Source organism: Oncorhynchus keta, chromosome 22 (genome assembly GCF_023373465.1).
Source record: "Oncorhynchus keta strain PuntledgeMale-10-30-2019 chromosome 22, Oket_V2, whole genome shotgun sequence".
NCBI classification, from domain to species: Eukaryota; Metazoa; Chordata; class Actinopteri; order Salmoniformes; family Salmonidae; genus Oncorhynchus; species Oncorhynchus keta.
The window spans coordinates 50118461-50134880 of record NC_068442.1 but is presented as its reverse complement, the minus strand read 5'-3'; the positions used below and the strand labels follow the sequence as shown (position 1 = coordinate 50134880).

The 16420-nt window shown below is 44.3% G+C and overlaps 1 pseudogene; it reads right to left on the bottom strand.

Annotated features, from left to right (window-relative positions):
* Positions 1–9678: 9678 nt before the first annotated feature.
* LOC118400702 (39S ribosomal protein L11, mitochondrial-like) lies at positions 9679–10169 on the bottom strand (annotated as a pseudogene).
* Positions 10170–16420: the final 6251 nt, after the last annotated feature.

The window sequence follows — 16420 nt, the reverse complement described above, 5'->3', positions numbered from 1 at the left end:
GGGTAGCGACACTTTGAGAGCAGTGCTTCCTCAGGACCTTCTTGGCTGCTTCCCAACAACCACTCGGTCTCTGTCTCTGACATGCACTGTGAACTGTAGGACCTTACATAGATGTGTATGTGTTATTTCTAAATCATGTCCAAACAATTTAATTGGCCACAGGTGGACTGCAATCAAGTTGTAGTGACATCTCAAGGATGATAAAGGAAATTGGATACCAGTGTGCCATCACAGCAGCAAGATTTGTGACCTTTTGCCACAAGATATGCTGTCTCACGCTGAGAGAGAGAGAAACAGAGAAAGAGAGAGACAGAGAGAGAGAGACAGAGAGAGAGACAGGGAAAGAGAGAGAGAGAGAGAGAGAGAGAAAGAGACAGAGAGAGAGAGAGACAGAGAGAGTACATCACACTCAAGTCATCCACCACCAATTCATGACAGCTGCAAGTAGAGAGGAACTTCATGCTAGGAGCGGCAGTTCACTCAAGTGTGGCCCAAGTGTGATGCAATGTGGCAAAGGCAACAGAGATATTTAGTGGACATTGAAGTATACAGGCATAGGGATGACCATTTTGGTATACACAGGCCACCCTACAATCCTGTAGTAATTTAGGAGCCGGTTGTTCGTTGTCAGACCTATTGATGTCAGCCCGGTCGGTCGGAAGATTGTGACGGCTGAGGTCTTCACACCAGCCCTCTACTGACTTCAAAGGGAAGGTCGGGAGCCATCTTGGGTAATGCAGCTCTTTGGGAAAGGAAAGAAGAAAACACTCATCCCCGACTCCCTGTTCCCTTCTTCGGTCTGCAGACTGTCTGTACATTCACTCCTGGTACTGTGTATTATATTTCCATACTGTAATCACACCAGAAAAAGAGATAAAAGCTCATTTGCACAATTGATTTTATTAGTTTTAATTCGGATCCTCATTAGCTATTGACGAAGCAACAGCTATTCTTCCTGGTGTCCACAAAATAAAAACATAAAACATGACAATTAACAAAACACTGGTACACTGATAGACATGAACAGTTACACACATTTAAAATTCAACAATATACAAACACAACTAAATAATAATGTGTGTGTAGATTGTGTGTGTTACGAGTCTGATAGAGTGTGTCTGTGTTTGTGTGTATCGTTTTTCAGTCCATATTGTGCCATGATTAATTAATTAATTTTGTTATTTGCTTGAGTAATTGGAGATGGAAGTGAGTTCCATGCGATCATGGATGTGTATAATACTGTGCGTTCATTTTGGACTTGAGAACTGTGACGAGACCCCTGGTGACATGTCTTGTGAGGTGTGTATGAATGTATGAAGAGACCCCTGGTGACATGTCTTGTGGGGTATGTATGAATGTCTGAAGAGACCCCTGGTGACAGGTCTTGTGGGGGTATGTATGAATGTCTGAAGAGATCCCTGGTGACATGTCTTGTGGGGTATGTATGAATGTCTGAAGAGACCCCTGGTGACATGTCTTGTGGGGTATGTATGAATGTCTGAAGAGACCCCTGGTGACATGTCTTGTGGGGTATGTATGAATGTCTGAAGAGACCCCTGGTGACATGTCTTGTGAGGTGTGTATGAATGTCTGAAGAGATCCCTGGTGACAGGTATTGTGGGCTATGTATGAATGTCTGAAGAGACCCCTGGTGACAGGTCTTGTGGGGTATGTATGAATGTCTGAAGAGACCCCTGGTGACATGTCTTGTGAGGTATGTATGAATGTCTGAAGAGACCCCTGGTGACATGTCTTGTGAGGTATGTATGAATGTCTGAAGAGACCCCTGGTGACATGTCTTGTGGGGTATGTATGAATGTCTGAAGAGACCCCTGGTGACATGTCTTGTGGGGTATGTATGAATGTCTGAAGAGACCCCTGGTGACATGTCTTGTGGGGTATGTATGAATGTCTGAAGAGACCCCTGGTGACATGTCTTGTGGGGTATGTATGAATGTCTGAAGAGACCCCTGGTGACATGTCTTGTGGGGTATGTATGAATGTCTGAAGAGACCCCTGGTGACATGTCTTGTGAGGTATGTATGAATGTCTGAAGAGACCCCTGGTGACATGTCTTGTGGGGTATGTATGAATGTCTGAAGAGACCCCTGGTGACATGTCTAGTGTGGTATGTATGAATATCTGAAGAGACCCCTGGTGACATGTCTTGTGAGGTATGTATGAATATCTGAAGAGACCCCTGGTGACATGTCTTGTGGGGTATGTATGAATGTCTGAAGAGACCCTGGTGACATGTCTTGTGAGGTATGTATGAATGTCTGAAGAGACCCCTGGTGACATGTCTTGTGAGGTATGTATGAATGTCTGAAGAGACCCCTGGTGACATGTCTTGTGGGGTATGTATGAATGTCTGAAGAGACCCCTGGTGACATGTCTTGTGAGGTATGTATGAATGTCTGAAGAGACCCCTGGTGACATGTCTTGTGAGGTATGTATGAATGTCTGAAGAGACCCCTGGTGACATGTTTTGTGGGGTATGTATGAATGTCTGAAGAGATCCCTGGTGACATGTCTTGTGGGGTATGTATGAATGTCTGAAGAGATCCCTGGTGACAGGTCGTGTGGGGTATGTATGAATGTCTGAAGAGATACCTGGTGACATGTCGGGTGGGGTATGTATGAATGTCTGAAGAGATCCCTGGTGACATGTCTTGTGGGGTATGTATGAATGTCTGAAGAGATACCTGGTGACATGTCGGGTGGGGTATGTATGAATGTCTGAAGAGATCCCTGGTGACATGTCTTGTGGGGTATGTATGAATGTCTGAAGAGATCCCTGGTGACATGTCTTGTGGGGTATGTATGAATGTCTGAAGAGATCCCTGGTGACAGGTCGTGTGGGGTATGTATGAATGTCTGAAGAGATACCTGGTGACATGTCGTGTGGGGTATGTATGAATGTCTGAAGAGATCCCTGGTGACATGTCTTGTGGGGTATGTATGAATGTCTGAAGAGGTCCCTGGTGACATGTCTTGTGGGGTATGTATGAATGTCTGAAGAGATCCCTGGTGACATGTCTTGTGGGGTATGTATGAATGTCTGAAGAGATCCCTGGTGACATGTCTTGTGGGGTATGTATGAATGTCTGAAGAGATACCTGGTGACATGTCGTGTGGGGTATGTATGAATGTCTGAAGAGATCCCTGGTGACATGTCTTGTGGGGTATGTATGAATGTCTGAAGAGGTCCCTGGTGACATGTCTTGTGGGGTATGTATGAATGTCTGAAGAAATCCCTGGTGACATGTCTTGTGGGGTATGTATGAATGTCTGAAGAGATACCTGGTGACATGTCTTGTGGGGTATGTATGAATGTCTGAAGAGATCCCTGGTGACATGTCTTGTGGGGTATGTATGAATGTCTGAAGAGATCCCTGGTGACAGGTCGTGTGGGGTATGTATGAATGTCTGAAGAGATACCTGGTGACATGTCGTGTGGGGTATGTATGAATGTCTGAAGAGATACCTGGTGACAGGTCGTGTGGGGTATGTATGAATGTCTGAAGAGATCCCTGGTGACATGTCTTGTGGGGTATGTATGAATGTCTGAAGAGATCCCTGGTGACATGTCTTGTGGGGTATGTATGAATGTCTGAAGAGATCCCTTGAGAACTGTGACGAGACCCCTGGTGACATGTCTTGTGGGGTATGTATGAATGTCTGAAGAGATCCGTGGTGACAGGTCGTGTGGGGTATGTATGAATGTCTGAAGAGATCCCTGGTGACAGGTCTTGTGGGGTATGTATGAATGTCTGAAGAGATCCCTGGTGACATGTCTTGTGGGGTATGTATGAATGATTATGCAGGCAATCTGGAATCTTTATCACAGTAATATTTATCATAAAAACAAGAAGAGAAGCATTTAATCTCCTGTCAACCCTCAACCAGGAAAGACTGGCATGCATGTTGTTGATGTTAGCTCTGTTTGTGCAGTTAAGGGCAAGGGGTGGTCATTCTACACTGAGGAAGCCAAGCAAAAACAGTAAAAAATAAATCCACATTACAACCTGTGTTGTGATAATTGCGTTCTTTGCTCTATAACCTATTCTTTCATACGCCACCGTGATATACAATAAGGCCATGACAACAAAAAGACAACAGTCGAATAGTGGCAGAATAAATTCAACTACACATGCCAAGAGTGTGCAAAGCTGTCATCAAAGCATAAAGGTGGCTACTTTAAAGAATCTCAAATAGAAAAGAAAGGGAAACGTTTGACTGGTACTGTACATGTTTGACATCTTCAACAAAAATTGTCATTTTATATGATCTCTGGTCAATTACTTTAGGCCCAACCTTTCGGCATTTTGGCTTCCTCCGTTATTGTCACAATGTTATGGTCACTACAGCCAATGGGAAGTGATATTGCTTTGGAGCAAAGCTCCGCAGCATGAGTGAAGATATGATCTATACAAGTGGATGTCAAAGATTCAACACTATTGGTATCCATTCTAGTTGGTTGAGTGTTAACCTGGGTTATGTTACCGGCATTAGTCACAGTTAGAAGCTTCTTCTTGAGAGGACAACTAGTTGATAACCAGTCAATGATTAATATACTGCCATGAACACTACTCACACTAGAGTGTGTGACGTAACATTTGCATGTACAGAAATTCTGTCCCAAACAAAGGGGAAATTCAAATGAAGATGTGTATGGCAACGACATATCACAATATTTCTTCCTGTGGACACTGTGGAATCAGATAAATCAACAGAGAGCTAGCAACTCCAGCTACCGACCTGTCTAGGGGCTCCACGTCCAGAGTAGACATCACACTAATAACAGGAACTGACAGCGAGACGTTTGTGGAACGACAAACTAAAATAACAGGCCTCAGAATGACTGTAAGTTGTGTTTGTCTTTAATAAGTAAAGCAGAAAGAGGGAAACAGAAGGTAAGGTCAGGGGGAATTGAGCCAATCAGAGAGGTGCATTCGGAAAGTATTCAGACCCCTTCCCTTTTTCCACATTTTGTTACGTTACAGCCTTATTCCACACACACACACAACACCCCATTGTGACAAAGAATTTTTTTTTGAGATTTATATTTATTTTTTATTTATTTACATAAGTATTCAGACCCTTCTCTATGAGACTCGAAAATGAGCTCAGGTGCATCGTGTGCATCGTGTTTCCATTGGTCATGCTCCAATCAAGTTGTAGAAAGTTTCTACAACTTGATTGGAGTCCACCTGTGATAAATTGCATTTATTGGACATGATTTGGAAAGACAAACACCAGGGGGAATTGAGCCAATCAGAGAGGAATCTATGGTGCATTCGGAAAAAGTATTCAGACCCCTTCCCTTTGTCCACATTTTGTCACGTTACAGCCTTATTCTACACACACACAACACCCCATTATGACAAAGAAAAATTGTTTTATAGATTTTTTGGGTAATTTATTTACTTAAGTATTCAGACCATTCTCTATGGGACTCGAAAATGAGCTCAGGTGCATCGTGTTTCCATTGGTCATCCTCCAATCAAGGTTCTACAACTTGATTGAAGTCCACCTGTGATAAATTGCATTTATTGGACATGATTTGGAAAGACACAAACCTGTCTATATAAAGGTCCCAAGTTGACACTGCATGTCAGAGTAAAAACAAGGCCATGAGATCGACAGAATTGTCCGTAGAGCTCTGAGACAGGATTTTGTCGCGGCACAGATCTGGGGAAGGGTGCCAAAACATTTCTGCAGCATTGAAGGTCCCCAAGAACACTGTGGTCTACATCATTCTTAAATGGAGGAAGTTTTGAGCCCCCAAAACTCTTCCTAGAGCTGGCTGCCCAGCCAAACTGAGCAATCGGGAAGAAGTGCCTTGGTCAGGGAGGTGACCAAGAACCTGTTCCTCTGTGGAGATGGGAGAACCTTCCAGAAGGACAACCATCTCTGCAGCACTCCACCAATCAGGCCTTTATGGTGGAGTGGCCAGACAGAAGCCACTCCTCAGTAAAAGGCACATGACAGCCAGCTTGGAGTTTGCCAAAAGGCACGTAAAGGACTCTCAGACCCCTGAGAAACATGATTCTCTGGTCTGATGAAACCAAGATTGAAGTCTTTGGCCTGAATGCCAAACGTCACATCTTGAGAAAACCTGGCAGAATCCATATGGTGAAGCATGGTGGTGGCAGCATCATGTTGTGGGGATGTTTTTCATAGACAGGGGCTGGGAGACTAGTCAGGATCGACGGAAAGATGAATGGAGCAAAGTACAGAGAGATCCTTGATGAAAACCTGCTCCAGAGCTTTCAGGACCTCAGACTGAGATGAAGGTTCACCTTCCAACAAGACAACGACCCTAAGCACACAACCAAGACAACGCAGGAGTCGCTTCGGGACAAGTCTCTGAATGTCCTTGCCACAGCCACAGCCTGGACTTGAACCCGATCGAAGAGAGACCTGAAAATAGCTGTTCAGCGACGCTCCCCATCCAACCTGACAGAGCTTGAGCGGATCTGATAGCGTAATAAAATGTTGAATGGTTAACGTAATACATTTTTTCCAATTAATGTAGGCTAATAAGTTATTACATTATCTGGTGGTTATTACGTTATCATGTGAGTCACAACTTTTTTGATGAATGAAGTAAAAACTTAAACCAATCATGTAATAACAATACCAAAATAAAATAACTAAGTATCACATCGCTCTCAGTGTTCAGTGTCTGCCGTCTCACTGCTCTAACATTCTCTACGTCTTCCCCACATGCAGTTGAAATCGGAAGTTTACATACACTTTAGCCAAATACATTTAAACTCCGTTTTTCACAATTCCTGACATTAAATCCTAGTAAAAATACCCCATATTTGGTCAGTTAGGATCACCACTTTATTTTAAGAATGTGAAATGACAGAATAATAGTAGAGAGAATGATATATTTAATCTTTTATTTATTTCATCACATTCCCAGTGGGTCAGAAGTTTACATACACTCAATTAGTATCTGGTAGCATTGCCTTTAAATTGTTTAACTTGGGTCAAACTTTTCGGGTAGCCTTCCACAAGCTTCCCACAATAAGTTGGGTGAATTTTGGCCCATTCCTCCTGACAGAGATGGTGTAACTGAGTAGACTGTAGGCCTACTGTGATAAAGATTCCAACTGTAGGCCTCCTTGCTCGCACACACTTTTTCAGTTCTGCCCACACATTTTCTACAGGATTGAGGTCAGGGCTTTGTGATGGCCACTCCATTACCTTGACTTTGTTGTCCTTAAGCCATTTTGCCACAACTTTGGAAGTATGCTTGGGGTCATTGTCCATTTGGAAGACCCATTTGGGACCAAGCTTTAACATCCTGACTGATGTCTTGAGATGTTGCTTCAATATATCCACATCATTTTCTTCCCTCATGATGCCATCTATTTTGTGAAGTGCACCAGGCCCTCCTGCAGCAAAGCACCCGCACAACATGATGCTGCCACCCCCGTGCTTCACAACATAACGATGGTCATTATGGCCAAACAGTTCTATTTTTGTTTCATCAGACCACAGGACATTTCTCTAAAAAGTATGATCTTTGTCCCCATGTGCAGTTGCAAACCGTAGTCTGGCATGTCGATATAGGACTCGTTCTACTGTGGATATAGATGCTTTTGTAGCTGTTTCCTCCAGCATCTTCAAAAGGTATTTTGCTGTTGTTCTGGGATTGATTAGTACTTTTCGCATCAAAGTACATTCATCTCTAGGAGAGAGAACGCGTCTCCTTCCTGAGCGGTAGGGCGGCTGTGTGGTCCCAATGGTGTTTATATTTGCGTACTATTGTTTGTACAGATGAACGTGGTACCTTCAGGTGTTTGGAAATTCATCCCGAGGATGAACCAGACTTGTGGAAGTCAAAAACAATAAAAGGTATTGGCTGATTTCTTTAGATTTTCCCATGATGTCAAGCAAAGAGGCACTGAGTTTGAATGTAGGCCTTGAAATACGCAACTACAGAGGGCAAACAGGTACAAGGAAAGAGTCATTAAAAAAAAATGTAAGTATTGACCTCGGTAGAATTGATGTAGTTGGAGCTGAATTCCACAAAGCCGGGTCTCTGCTAAAATCATTTAGTGTAGTTCACATTAAATTTCCTTCACCATGGAGTGGAGTTTAGTCAGCTATTCGACTCGAAACTTGGAGCCGGTTCAATGGGGCACATTGTTCACGGAGAAGATACCGGCACTCACTTTGACTTGTTTGTTTTGAAGGCTGGTCTGAACGGGTCCTTTTAAATGGGGTCACACTGCTCTATTTCGGATTACAATGCGTGTTTGTCAAGAAACACAGTGTTCAATAGCACAGTGACATAAGAAAGTGTATCCAAGGTCCCCATTCCTACGTGATGCAGACAGACACTGTTCTCAGTTTCTTCTGACAGAGAAAAATGCAATATTCAGCCCAAAACTTCTTGACACACACACACACACACATCCAATAGCCAATGGAGTGCACTAAACCCAACATGATTGACTGTCATCTGTGTCACTCTACGAACAATATAGTGCCTTCATTCCAATATACTGTACCCACTACGATCAATATAGTGCCTAAAATTCCAATATACCCACTACAAACAATATAGTGCCTTCATTCTAACATACCCACTACGATCAATATAGTGCCTTCATTCCAATATACCCACTGCGATCAATATAGTGCCTTCATTCCAATATACCCACTACGATCAATATAGTGCCTTCATTCCAATATACCCACTACGATCAATATAGTGCCTTCATTCCATTATACCCACGACGATCAAAATTAGTGCCTTCATTCCAATATACCCACTACGATAATATAGTGCCTTCATTCCAATATACCCACTACGAACAAAATGGCTTAAGGACAACAAAGTCAAGGTATTGGAGTGGCCATCACAAAGCCCTGACCTCAATCCTATAGAAAATGTGTGGGCAGCACTGAAAAACCATGTGCGAGCAAGGAGGCCTACAAACCTGACTCAGTTACACCAGCTCTGGCAGGAGGACTTGGCCAAAATTCACCCAACTTATTTTGGGTAGCTTGTGGAAGGCAACCCGAAACGTTCGCCCCAACAATTTAAAGGCAATGCTACCAAATACTAATTGAGTGTATGTAAACTTCTGACCCACTGGGAATGTGATGAAAGAAATAAAAGCTGAAATAAATCACTCTCTACTATTATTCTGACATTTCACATTCTTAAAATAAAGTGGTGATCCTAACTGACCTAAGACAGGGAATTTGTACTAGGATTAAATGTCAGGTATTGTGAAAAACTGAGTTTAAATGTATTTGGCTCAAGGTGTATGTAAACTTCTGACTTCAACTGTATAGACGCACCACTTTTCAGTTTTAAAATTTTTATAATTTTAAAGTATTTTTTTCATTTCACTTCACCAATTTGGACTATTTTGACTATGTCCATTACATGAAATCCAAATAAAAATCCATTTAAATGACATGTTATAATGCAACAAAATAGGAAAAACACCAAGGGGGTGAATAGTTTTGCAAGGTGCTGTACATGAGCAATTAGAGTTAAGTGCCTTGCTCAAGGGCACATCAACAGATTCTTCACCATATTTAGCTCAGGATTCAAACCAGCAACCTCACGGTTACTGGCCCAGCAAGCTTAACCGCTAGGCTACCTGGCACCCCAATACATAGTTAGGATAGAGCGGGCTCTCATTTCTTCTTCCCCGACGCTGCCTCTGCTGCAGCTGCCTCTGCTCTCAACCTCTCCTCTGGAAAAGTCTTGTACTCCTCTGCTTATAAATTGTTGACGATCTCAATGTTCCACGAGCGAGCCGAGCTGATGATGCTCTTGGCGACCATATTTAAGGAAGCATTCTGCATCTCGAAGGCTTGTCCTGGGCCTTGACCTGAGCGATCTCATACACAGCCTTCACAGATACCATCCCAGCTGTCTCATGGCCTGCTTTACTGGCCCCTTTCTGGATGCCAGCCACCTGCTTGAGGAAGTAAGACACTTCCTGTCAGGCTTAAGGTGGATCTTGACGGGCAGAGGGATTCCTTCCTTGAGCTCCATTGGCCTTCTCTCCCAGGACAGGGCCGAGAGGGGGTCCAGAGGCCGCCTGCCCGGATCTCACTATGGTCCGTATCACCCCCTCCCCCCATTGTCCACCTTCTTGGCAGCCGTGAAGAATCTTGGACATCCTGGTCTGTCTTTAATGCTCTCTATCTGTCCGTTATTCAAGGTAAGCGTTTCATTATTTACATTTCGAATCGATGTAGTCAGAGCTGAATGCCACAAGGCTTGGTCTCTCCTCCACTCCTTTGGTGGAGTTTAGTCAGCTAAGAGTCCTGCTGATTGCAGAGAAATAACATTGAGGTAAAAATCTCTGAGCGAGAGACAACGGCAAAAAAAGAGATGTCATCCTAGAAGGCTGACATAATGCCAGCGACAGAGGCTAGCACGACCCCTGTCAACGCTCTTACAAGGCAAGCGAGCAACAAATCCCTGGATCCCTAAATGGGGGTATTCAGTGGGCTGTCTGCGGCCCGTCATCGGTACCTCCTGCCCGAGAACCTCTGGGAACAAAGCACCCTGTTCAGGTGCTGGGTCACTGGGATGACAGCACGGTGATGTCCGCTGTCCTAATGTCATCAGTACCTACCTACCTGACCAACCTCAGACCTTGAAACTGTTACAGAACAGAACTGAGCACAAAGTATGACCGTATGAGACTGCCATGTTGATAACAAAATATGTTTCCTTGGGGCCTCTTTGAAACGTGTCAGCAAAGCATTGACTCCAGGGCCCATATTCATAAAACAAGAAGAAGTGCTGATCTAGGATCAGTTTTGCCTTTCAGATTATTAAAGAATTGATAGAGGGACTTGATCTTAGATCAGCACTCATAACAGGCCCAGAATATGATATGCTATAAGGAATAGGAAAGTCATTATATCAAATCAGTATTAGAATACAAATGTTTTATTGTTATAAAACGGATCAAGTCTATGTCGAGTCTATGCCGAGGCTGTGCCGAGTCTGTGCCTAGTCTGTGCCGAGTCTGTGCCGAGTCTGTGCCGAGTCTATGTCGAGTCTGTGCCGAGTCTGTGCCGAGTCTGTGCCGAGTCTATGTCGAGTCTGTGCCGAGTCTGTGCCGAGTCTGTGCCGAGTCTGTGCCGAGTCTATGCCGAGTCTGTGCCTAGTCTGTGCCGAGTCTGTGCCGAGTCTGTGCCGAGTCTATGCCGAGTCTGTGCCGAGTCTGTGCCGAGTCTATGCCGAGTCTATGCCGAGTCTGTGCCGAGTCTATGCCGAGTCTGTGCAGAGTCTGTGCCGAGTCTGTGCCGAGGCTGCTGTCTGCTATTTTGTTATCCTTTATTTTATTAGCAGACCTTTCATTTTTATGAACGGAGACGCTGGTTTGAAATCCAGCCCCCCCCCCACCCCATAAATTATCCCATAAAGGCCATAAAGTTGCAAACACAACGGTTTGATAGGACCTACTGTTTCATACACTCGGGAAGTGTGTTATTCTGGATGTTGTCATATAACAGCTCACTCACATCACTCTCTGGCCGGTCTATACTGGAGTGAACAGGACACCCACCTCATTGAGTAGTGGAGTATAGCCTTTCCAAGGTGAAAGGGCTCAAAATGCCTTCTCCAGGCGACTTGGTTCTCATTCACCCAGTTCCTCAACCAAAAGGTGCGTCAGCCCAGGAAGTGACCTTAACTGCAGTCAATACACAAAACTTCAAAAACACACAAAAAAAAATGTGCCCATGGCGCAAAGGTTGGTGAGCCAATCCTAGTTGGTGTAATTTAATAAATGTGACCTGACTGCTATTGTTGAGACCTAATTCTCTGTAACAGGAAATGTGACCTGACTGCTATTGTTGAGACCTATTCTCTGCAACAGGTTTACCAAGCTTCATCCACGTATTCAACCATAAGGTATTTGCAATACAAATGTAATTTAATGTGCAAAAAAAAACAAGTTCTGATATGTCACAGGCACAATGGTTGAAATGTGAATCCTAGTTGCCAGCATTCAATAATGTCAACTAACCAATATTGTACTGTTGAGTGTGTGTGTGTGTGTGTGTGTGTGTGTGTGTGTGTGTGTGTGTGTGTGTGTGTGTGTGTGTGTGTGTGTGTGTGTGTGTGTGTGTGTGTGTGTGTGTGTGTGTGTGTGTGTGTGTGTGTGTGTGCCATACAGCTTCTATGGAACAAGTTCACCAAACTCATCAGCATTCCTCTAAGGTCATCAGTAGAGGTGGGTGGGTAAAAATCATTGGGGAAATGGCAGAGTAAATTCAAACACACAAGTGTAAAGGGATGAAGAATATGTACATAAAGATATATGAATGAGTGATGGTACAGAACGGCATAGGCAAGATGCAGTAGATGGTATAGAGTACAGTATATACATATGAGAAGAGTAATGTAGGGTATGTAAACATTATATTAAGTGGCATTGTTTAAAGTGGCTAGGGATACATTTTTTACATCAATTTTTCCAATATTGAAGTGGCTTGAGTTGAGTCAGTATCTTGGCAGCAGCCACTCAATGTTAGTGGTGGCTGTTTAACAGTCTGATGGCCTTGAGATAGAAGCTGTTTTTCAGTCTCTCGGTCCCTGCTTTGATGCACCTGTACTGACCTCGCCTTCTGGATTATAGCTGGGTGAACAGGTAGTGGCTCGGGTGGTTGATGTCCTTGATGATCTTTATGGCCTTCCTGTAACATCGGGTGATGTAGGTGTCCTGGAGAGCAGGTAGTTTGCCCCCGGTGATGTGTTGTGCAGACCTCACTACCCTCTGGAGAGCCTTACGGTTGTGGGCGGAGCAGTTGTCGTACCAGGCGGTGATACAACCCGACAGGATGCTCTCGATTGTGCATCTGTTAAAGTTTGTGAGTGCAGTTTGTCCGTGATGTGTACACAGAGGAACTTAAAACTTACTACCCTCTCCACTACTGTCCCGTCGATGTGGATAGGGGGGTGTTCCCTCTGCTGTTTCCTGAAGTCCACAATCATCTCCTTTGTTTTGTTGACGTTGAGTGAGGTTATATTCCTGACACCACACTCCGAGGGCCCTCACCTCCTCCCTGTAGGCCATCCCGTCGTTGTTAGTAATCAAGCCTACCACTATAGTGTCGTGTGCAAACTTGAGGATTGAGTTGGAGGCGTGCATGGCCACGCAGTTGTGGGTGAACAGGGAGTACAGTACCCACCCTTGTGGGGCCCCAGTGTTGAGGATCAGCGGGGTGGAGATGTTGTTCCCTACCCTCACCACCTGGGGGCAGCCCGTCAGGAAGTCCAGTACCCAGTTGCACAGGGCGGGGTCGAGACCCAGGGTCTCGAGCTTGATGACGAATTTGGAGGGTACTGTGGTGTTAAATGCTGAGCTGTAGTCGATTCTCACATAGGTATTCCTCTTGTCCAGATGGACTAGGCCAGTGTGCAGTGTGGTTGCGATTGCGTCGTCTGTGACCTATTGGGGCGGTAAGCAAATTGTGGGTCTAGGGTGTCATGTAGGGTGGAGGTGATATGGTCCTTGACTAGTCTCTCAAAGCACTTCATGATGACGGGAGTGAGTGCCCACGAGGCGGTAGTCGTTTAGCTCAGTTACCTTAGCTTTCTTGGGAACAGGAACAATGGTGGCCCTCTTGAGCATGTGGGAACAGCAGACTGGGATAAGGATTGATTGAATGTCCGTAAACACACCAGCCAGCTGGTCTGCGCATGTTCTGAAGACGCGGTTGGGGATGCCGTCTGGGCCTGCAGTCTTGCGTGGGTTAACACGTTTAAATGTTTTACTCACGTCGGCTGCAGTGAAGGAGAGTCTGCAGGTTTTGTTAGCAGGCCATGTCAGTGGCACTGTATTGTCCTCAAAGCGAGCAAAGAAGTTGTTTCGTCTGTCTGGGAGCAAGACATCCTGGTCCGCGACGGAGCTGGTTTTCTGTTTGTAATCCGTGATTGACAGTAGACCCTGCCACATACCTCGTGTCTGAGCCGTTGAATTGCGACTCTACTTTGTCTCTATACTGACGCTTAGCTTGTTTGATTGCCTTGCAGAGGGAATAGCTTCACTGTTTGTATTCGGTCATGTTTCCGGTCACCTTGCCCTGGTTAAAAGCAGTGGTTTGCGCTTTCAGTTTCACGCGAATGCTGCCATCAATCCACGGTTTCTGGTTGGGGAATGTTTTAATAGTTGCTGTGGGTACGACATCGCCCGATGCACTTTCTAATGAACTCGCTCACCGAATCAACGTATACATCAATGTTGTTGTTTGACGCAATGCGGAACATATCCCAATCCACGTGATCGAAACAATGAATGCAGCCTCAGGATATGTGGTTTCCAGTTTACATAGAGTCAAATAAAGTTCGTTCAGGGCCATCGATGTATCTGCTTGGGGAGGAATATATGCAGCTGTGATTATAATCGAAGAGAATTCTCTTGGTAGATAATGCAGTCGACATTTGACTGTGAGGAATTCTAAGTCAGGTTAACAGAATGACTTGAATTCCTGTATGTGGTTATGATCACACCACGTCACGTTAATCAAAAGCCATACCCCCCCTGCCCCTCTTCTTATGCTTGTTTCTGTCGGCGCGATGCGTAAAGAAACCAGCTGGCTGTACCGACTCCGATAGTGTGTCTCGAGTGAGCCATGTTTCCGTGAAGCAAAGACAGTTAGTCTCTTTTATCTCTCTGGAATGCTACTCTTGCTCGGATTTCATCAACCTTATCAAGAGACTGGACATTGGCGAGTAGTATGCTCGGGAGCAGTGCGCGATGTGCTCATCTCCGGAGCCTGACCAGAAGACAGCTTCGTCTGCCCCTTTCACAGCGTGTTGTTTTGGTTCGCCGGCTGGGATCCGATCCATTGTCCTGGGTGGTGGGCAAAACACAGGATCCGCTTCGGGAAAGTCGTATTCCTGGTCGTAATGATGGTGAGTTGACGTTGCTCTAAAATCCAATAGTTCCTCCCGACTGTATGTCATAAAACCTAAGACTACTTGGGGTACCAATGTATGAAATAACACGTAAAAAAACAAAATACTGCATAGTTTCCAAGGGATGCGAAGCGAGGCGGCCATCTTTGTCGACGCCGGAAGGAATACAGCTCAGGGATTCGTCAGCTCTCGGTTACTGGCCCCACACTTTAACCACTATGGTACCTGCCGCCCCTATGCTTAGTCTAATACAGTGACAACTAAAAGACAAACAGCTGTTGTCTGCTATTGATTGTCTAGATGTGAGTCCACACCCATGGTTTCTCAGGCCTCGTTTTAAAAAGGGAAGAAGGAAAACCTTTAGGTAAATACTTTAACCCTGTTTATACCTGGTTCTTACATGCTTCCTTTGTTCTGATCTTGTCCCCATTCTGATTATGCACAAACATTTTGACAGGTGTACGTGATTAAAAGCCACATTGTGGTCTGATTGTGATTAGACCTTTCCAAACCACCTCCAGAGGTAGACAAACACACATTGTGTCTGTATATCTGACAAGTGTAGACAGATCTGGACAGTGAAACCATTGAAATCATCATTGTCCCACCCTCTACAATCATTGACAAGAGATGCTATTGACTTACGGCATCAACATGTGTCATAAAATGAATAAATATTATTTTGAAGTAATATTTACCAAATAACTTGTATACAGGGAGGGGCCAGGATATCTGGTCACAATGCAGACAAAGTGGACCGATAAGAGACACATTTTACTGCCATGTGTAGATGTAACATCAGAGACACATTTGACTACCATGTGTAGATAGATTCAATAGCAGACCAGAGACACATTTTACTACCATGTGTAGTAGATTCAACAGCAGATCAGAGACATTTTCCTACCATGTGTAGATATGTCTCTGATGTTACATTTTACTACCATGTGTAGATTCAACAGCAGAGACACATTTTCCTACCATGTGTAGATGTTGTTTTATTTATTTCACCTTTATTTAACCAGGTAGACTAGTTGAGAACAAGTTCTCATTTGCAACTGCGACCTGGCCAAGATGAAGCATAGCAAAATCGACACATACAACAACACAGAGTTACACATGGAATAAAAAAACATAGTCAATAATACAGTAGAACAAAAGAAAACAAAAGTCTATATACAGTGAGTGCAAATGAGGTAAGATAAGGGAGGTAAAGGCAATAAATAGGCCATGGTGGAGAAGTAATTACAATATAGCAATTAGAGATACTAGGGTCCAAGAAGAGATACTAGGGTGCAAATGAGCAAGATAAATACTGTATGGGGATGAGGTAGGTAGATAGATGGGCTGTTTACAGATGGGCTGTTTACAGATGGGCTATGTACAGGTGAAATGATCTGTGAGCTGCTCTGACAGCTTGTGCTTAAAGCTAGTGAGGGAGATATGAGTCTCCAGCTTCAGAGATTTTTGCAGTTCGTTCCAGTCATTGGC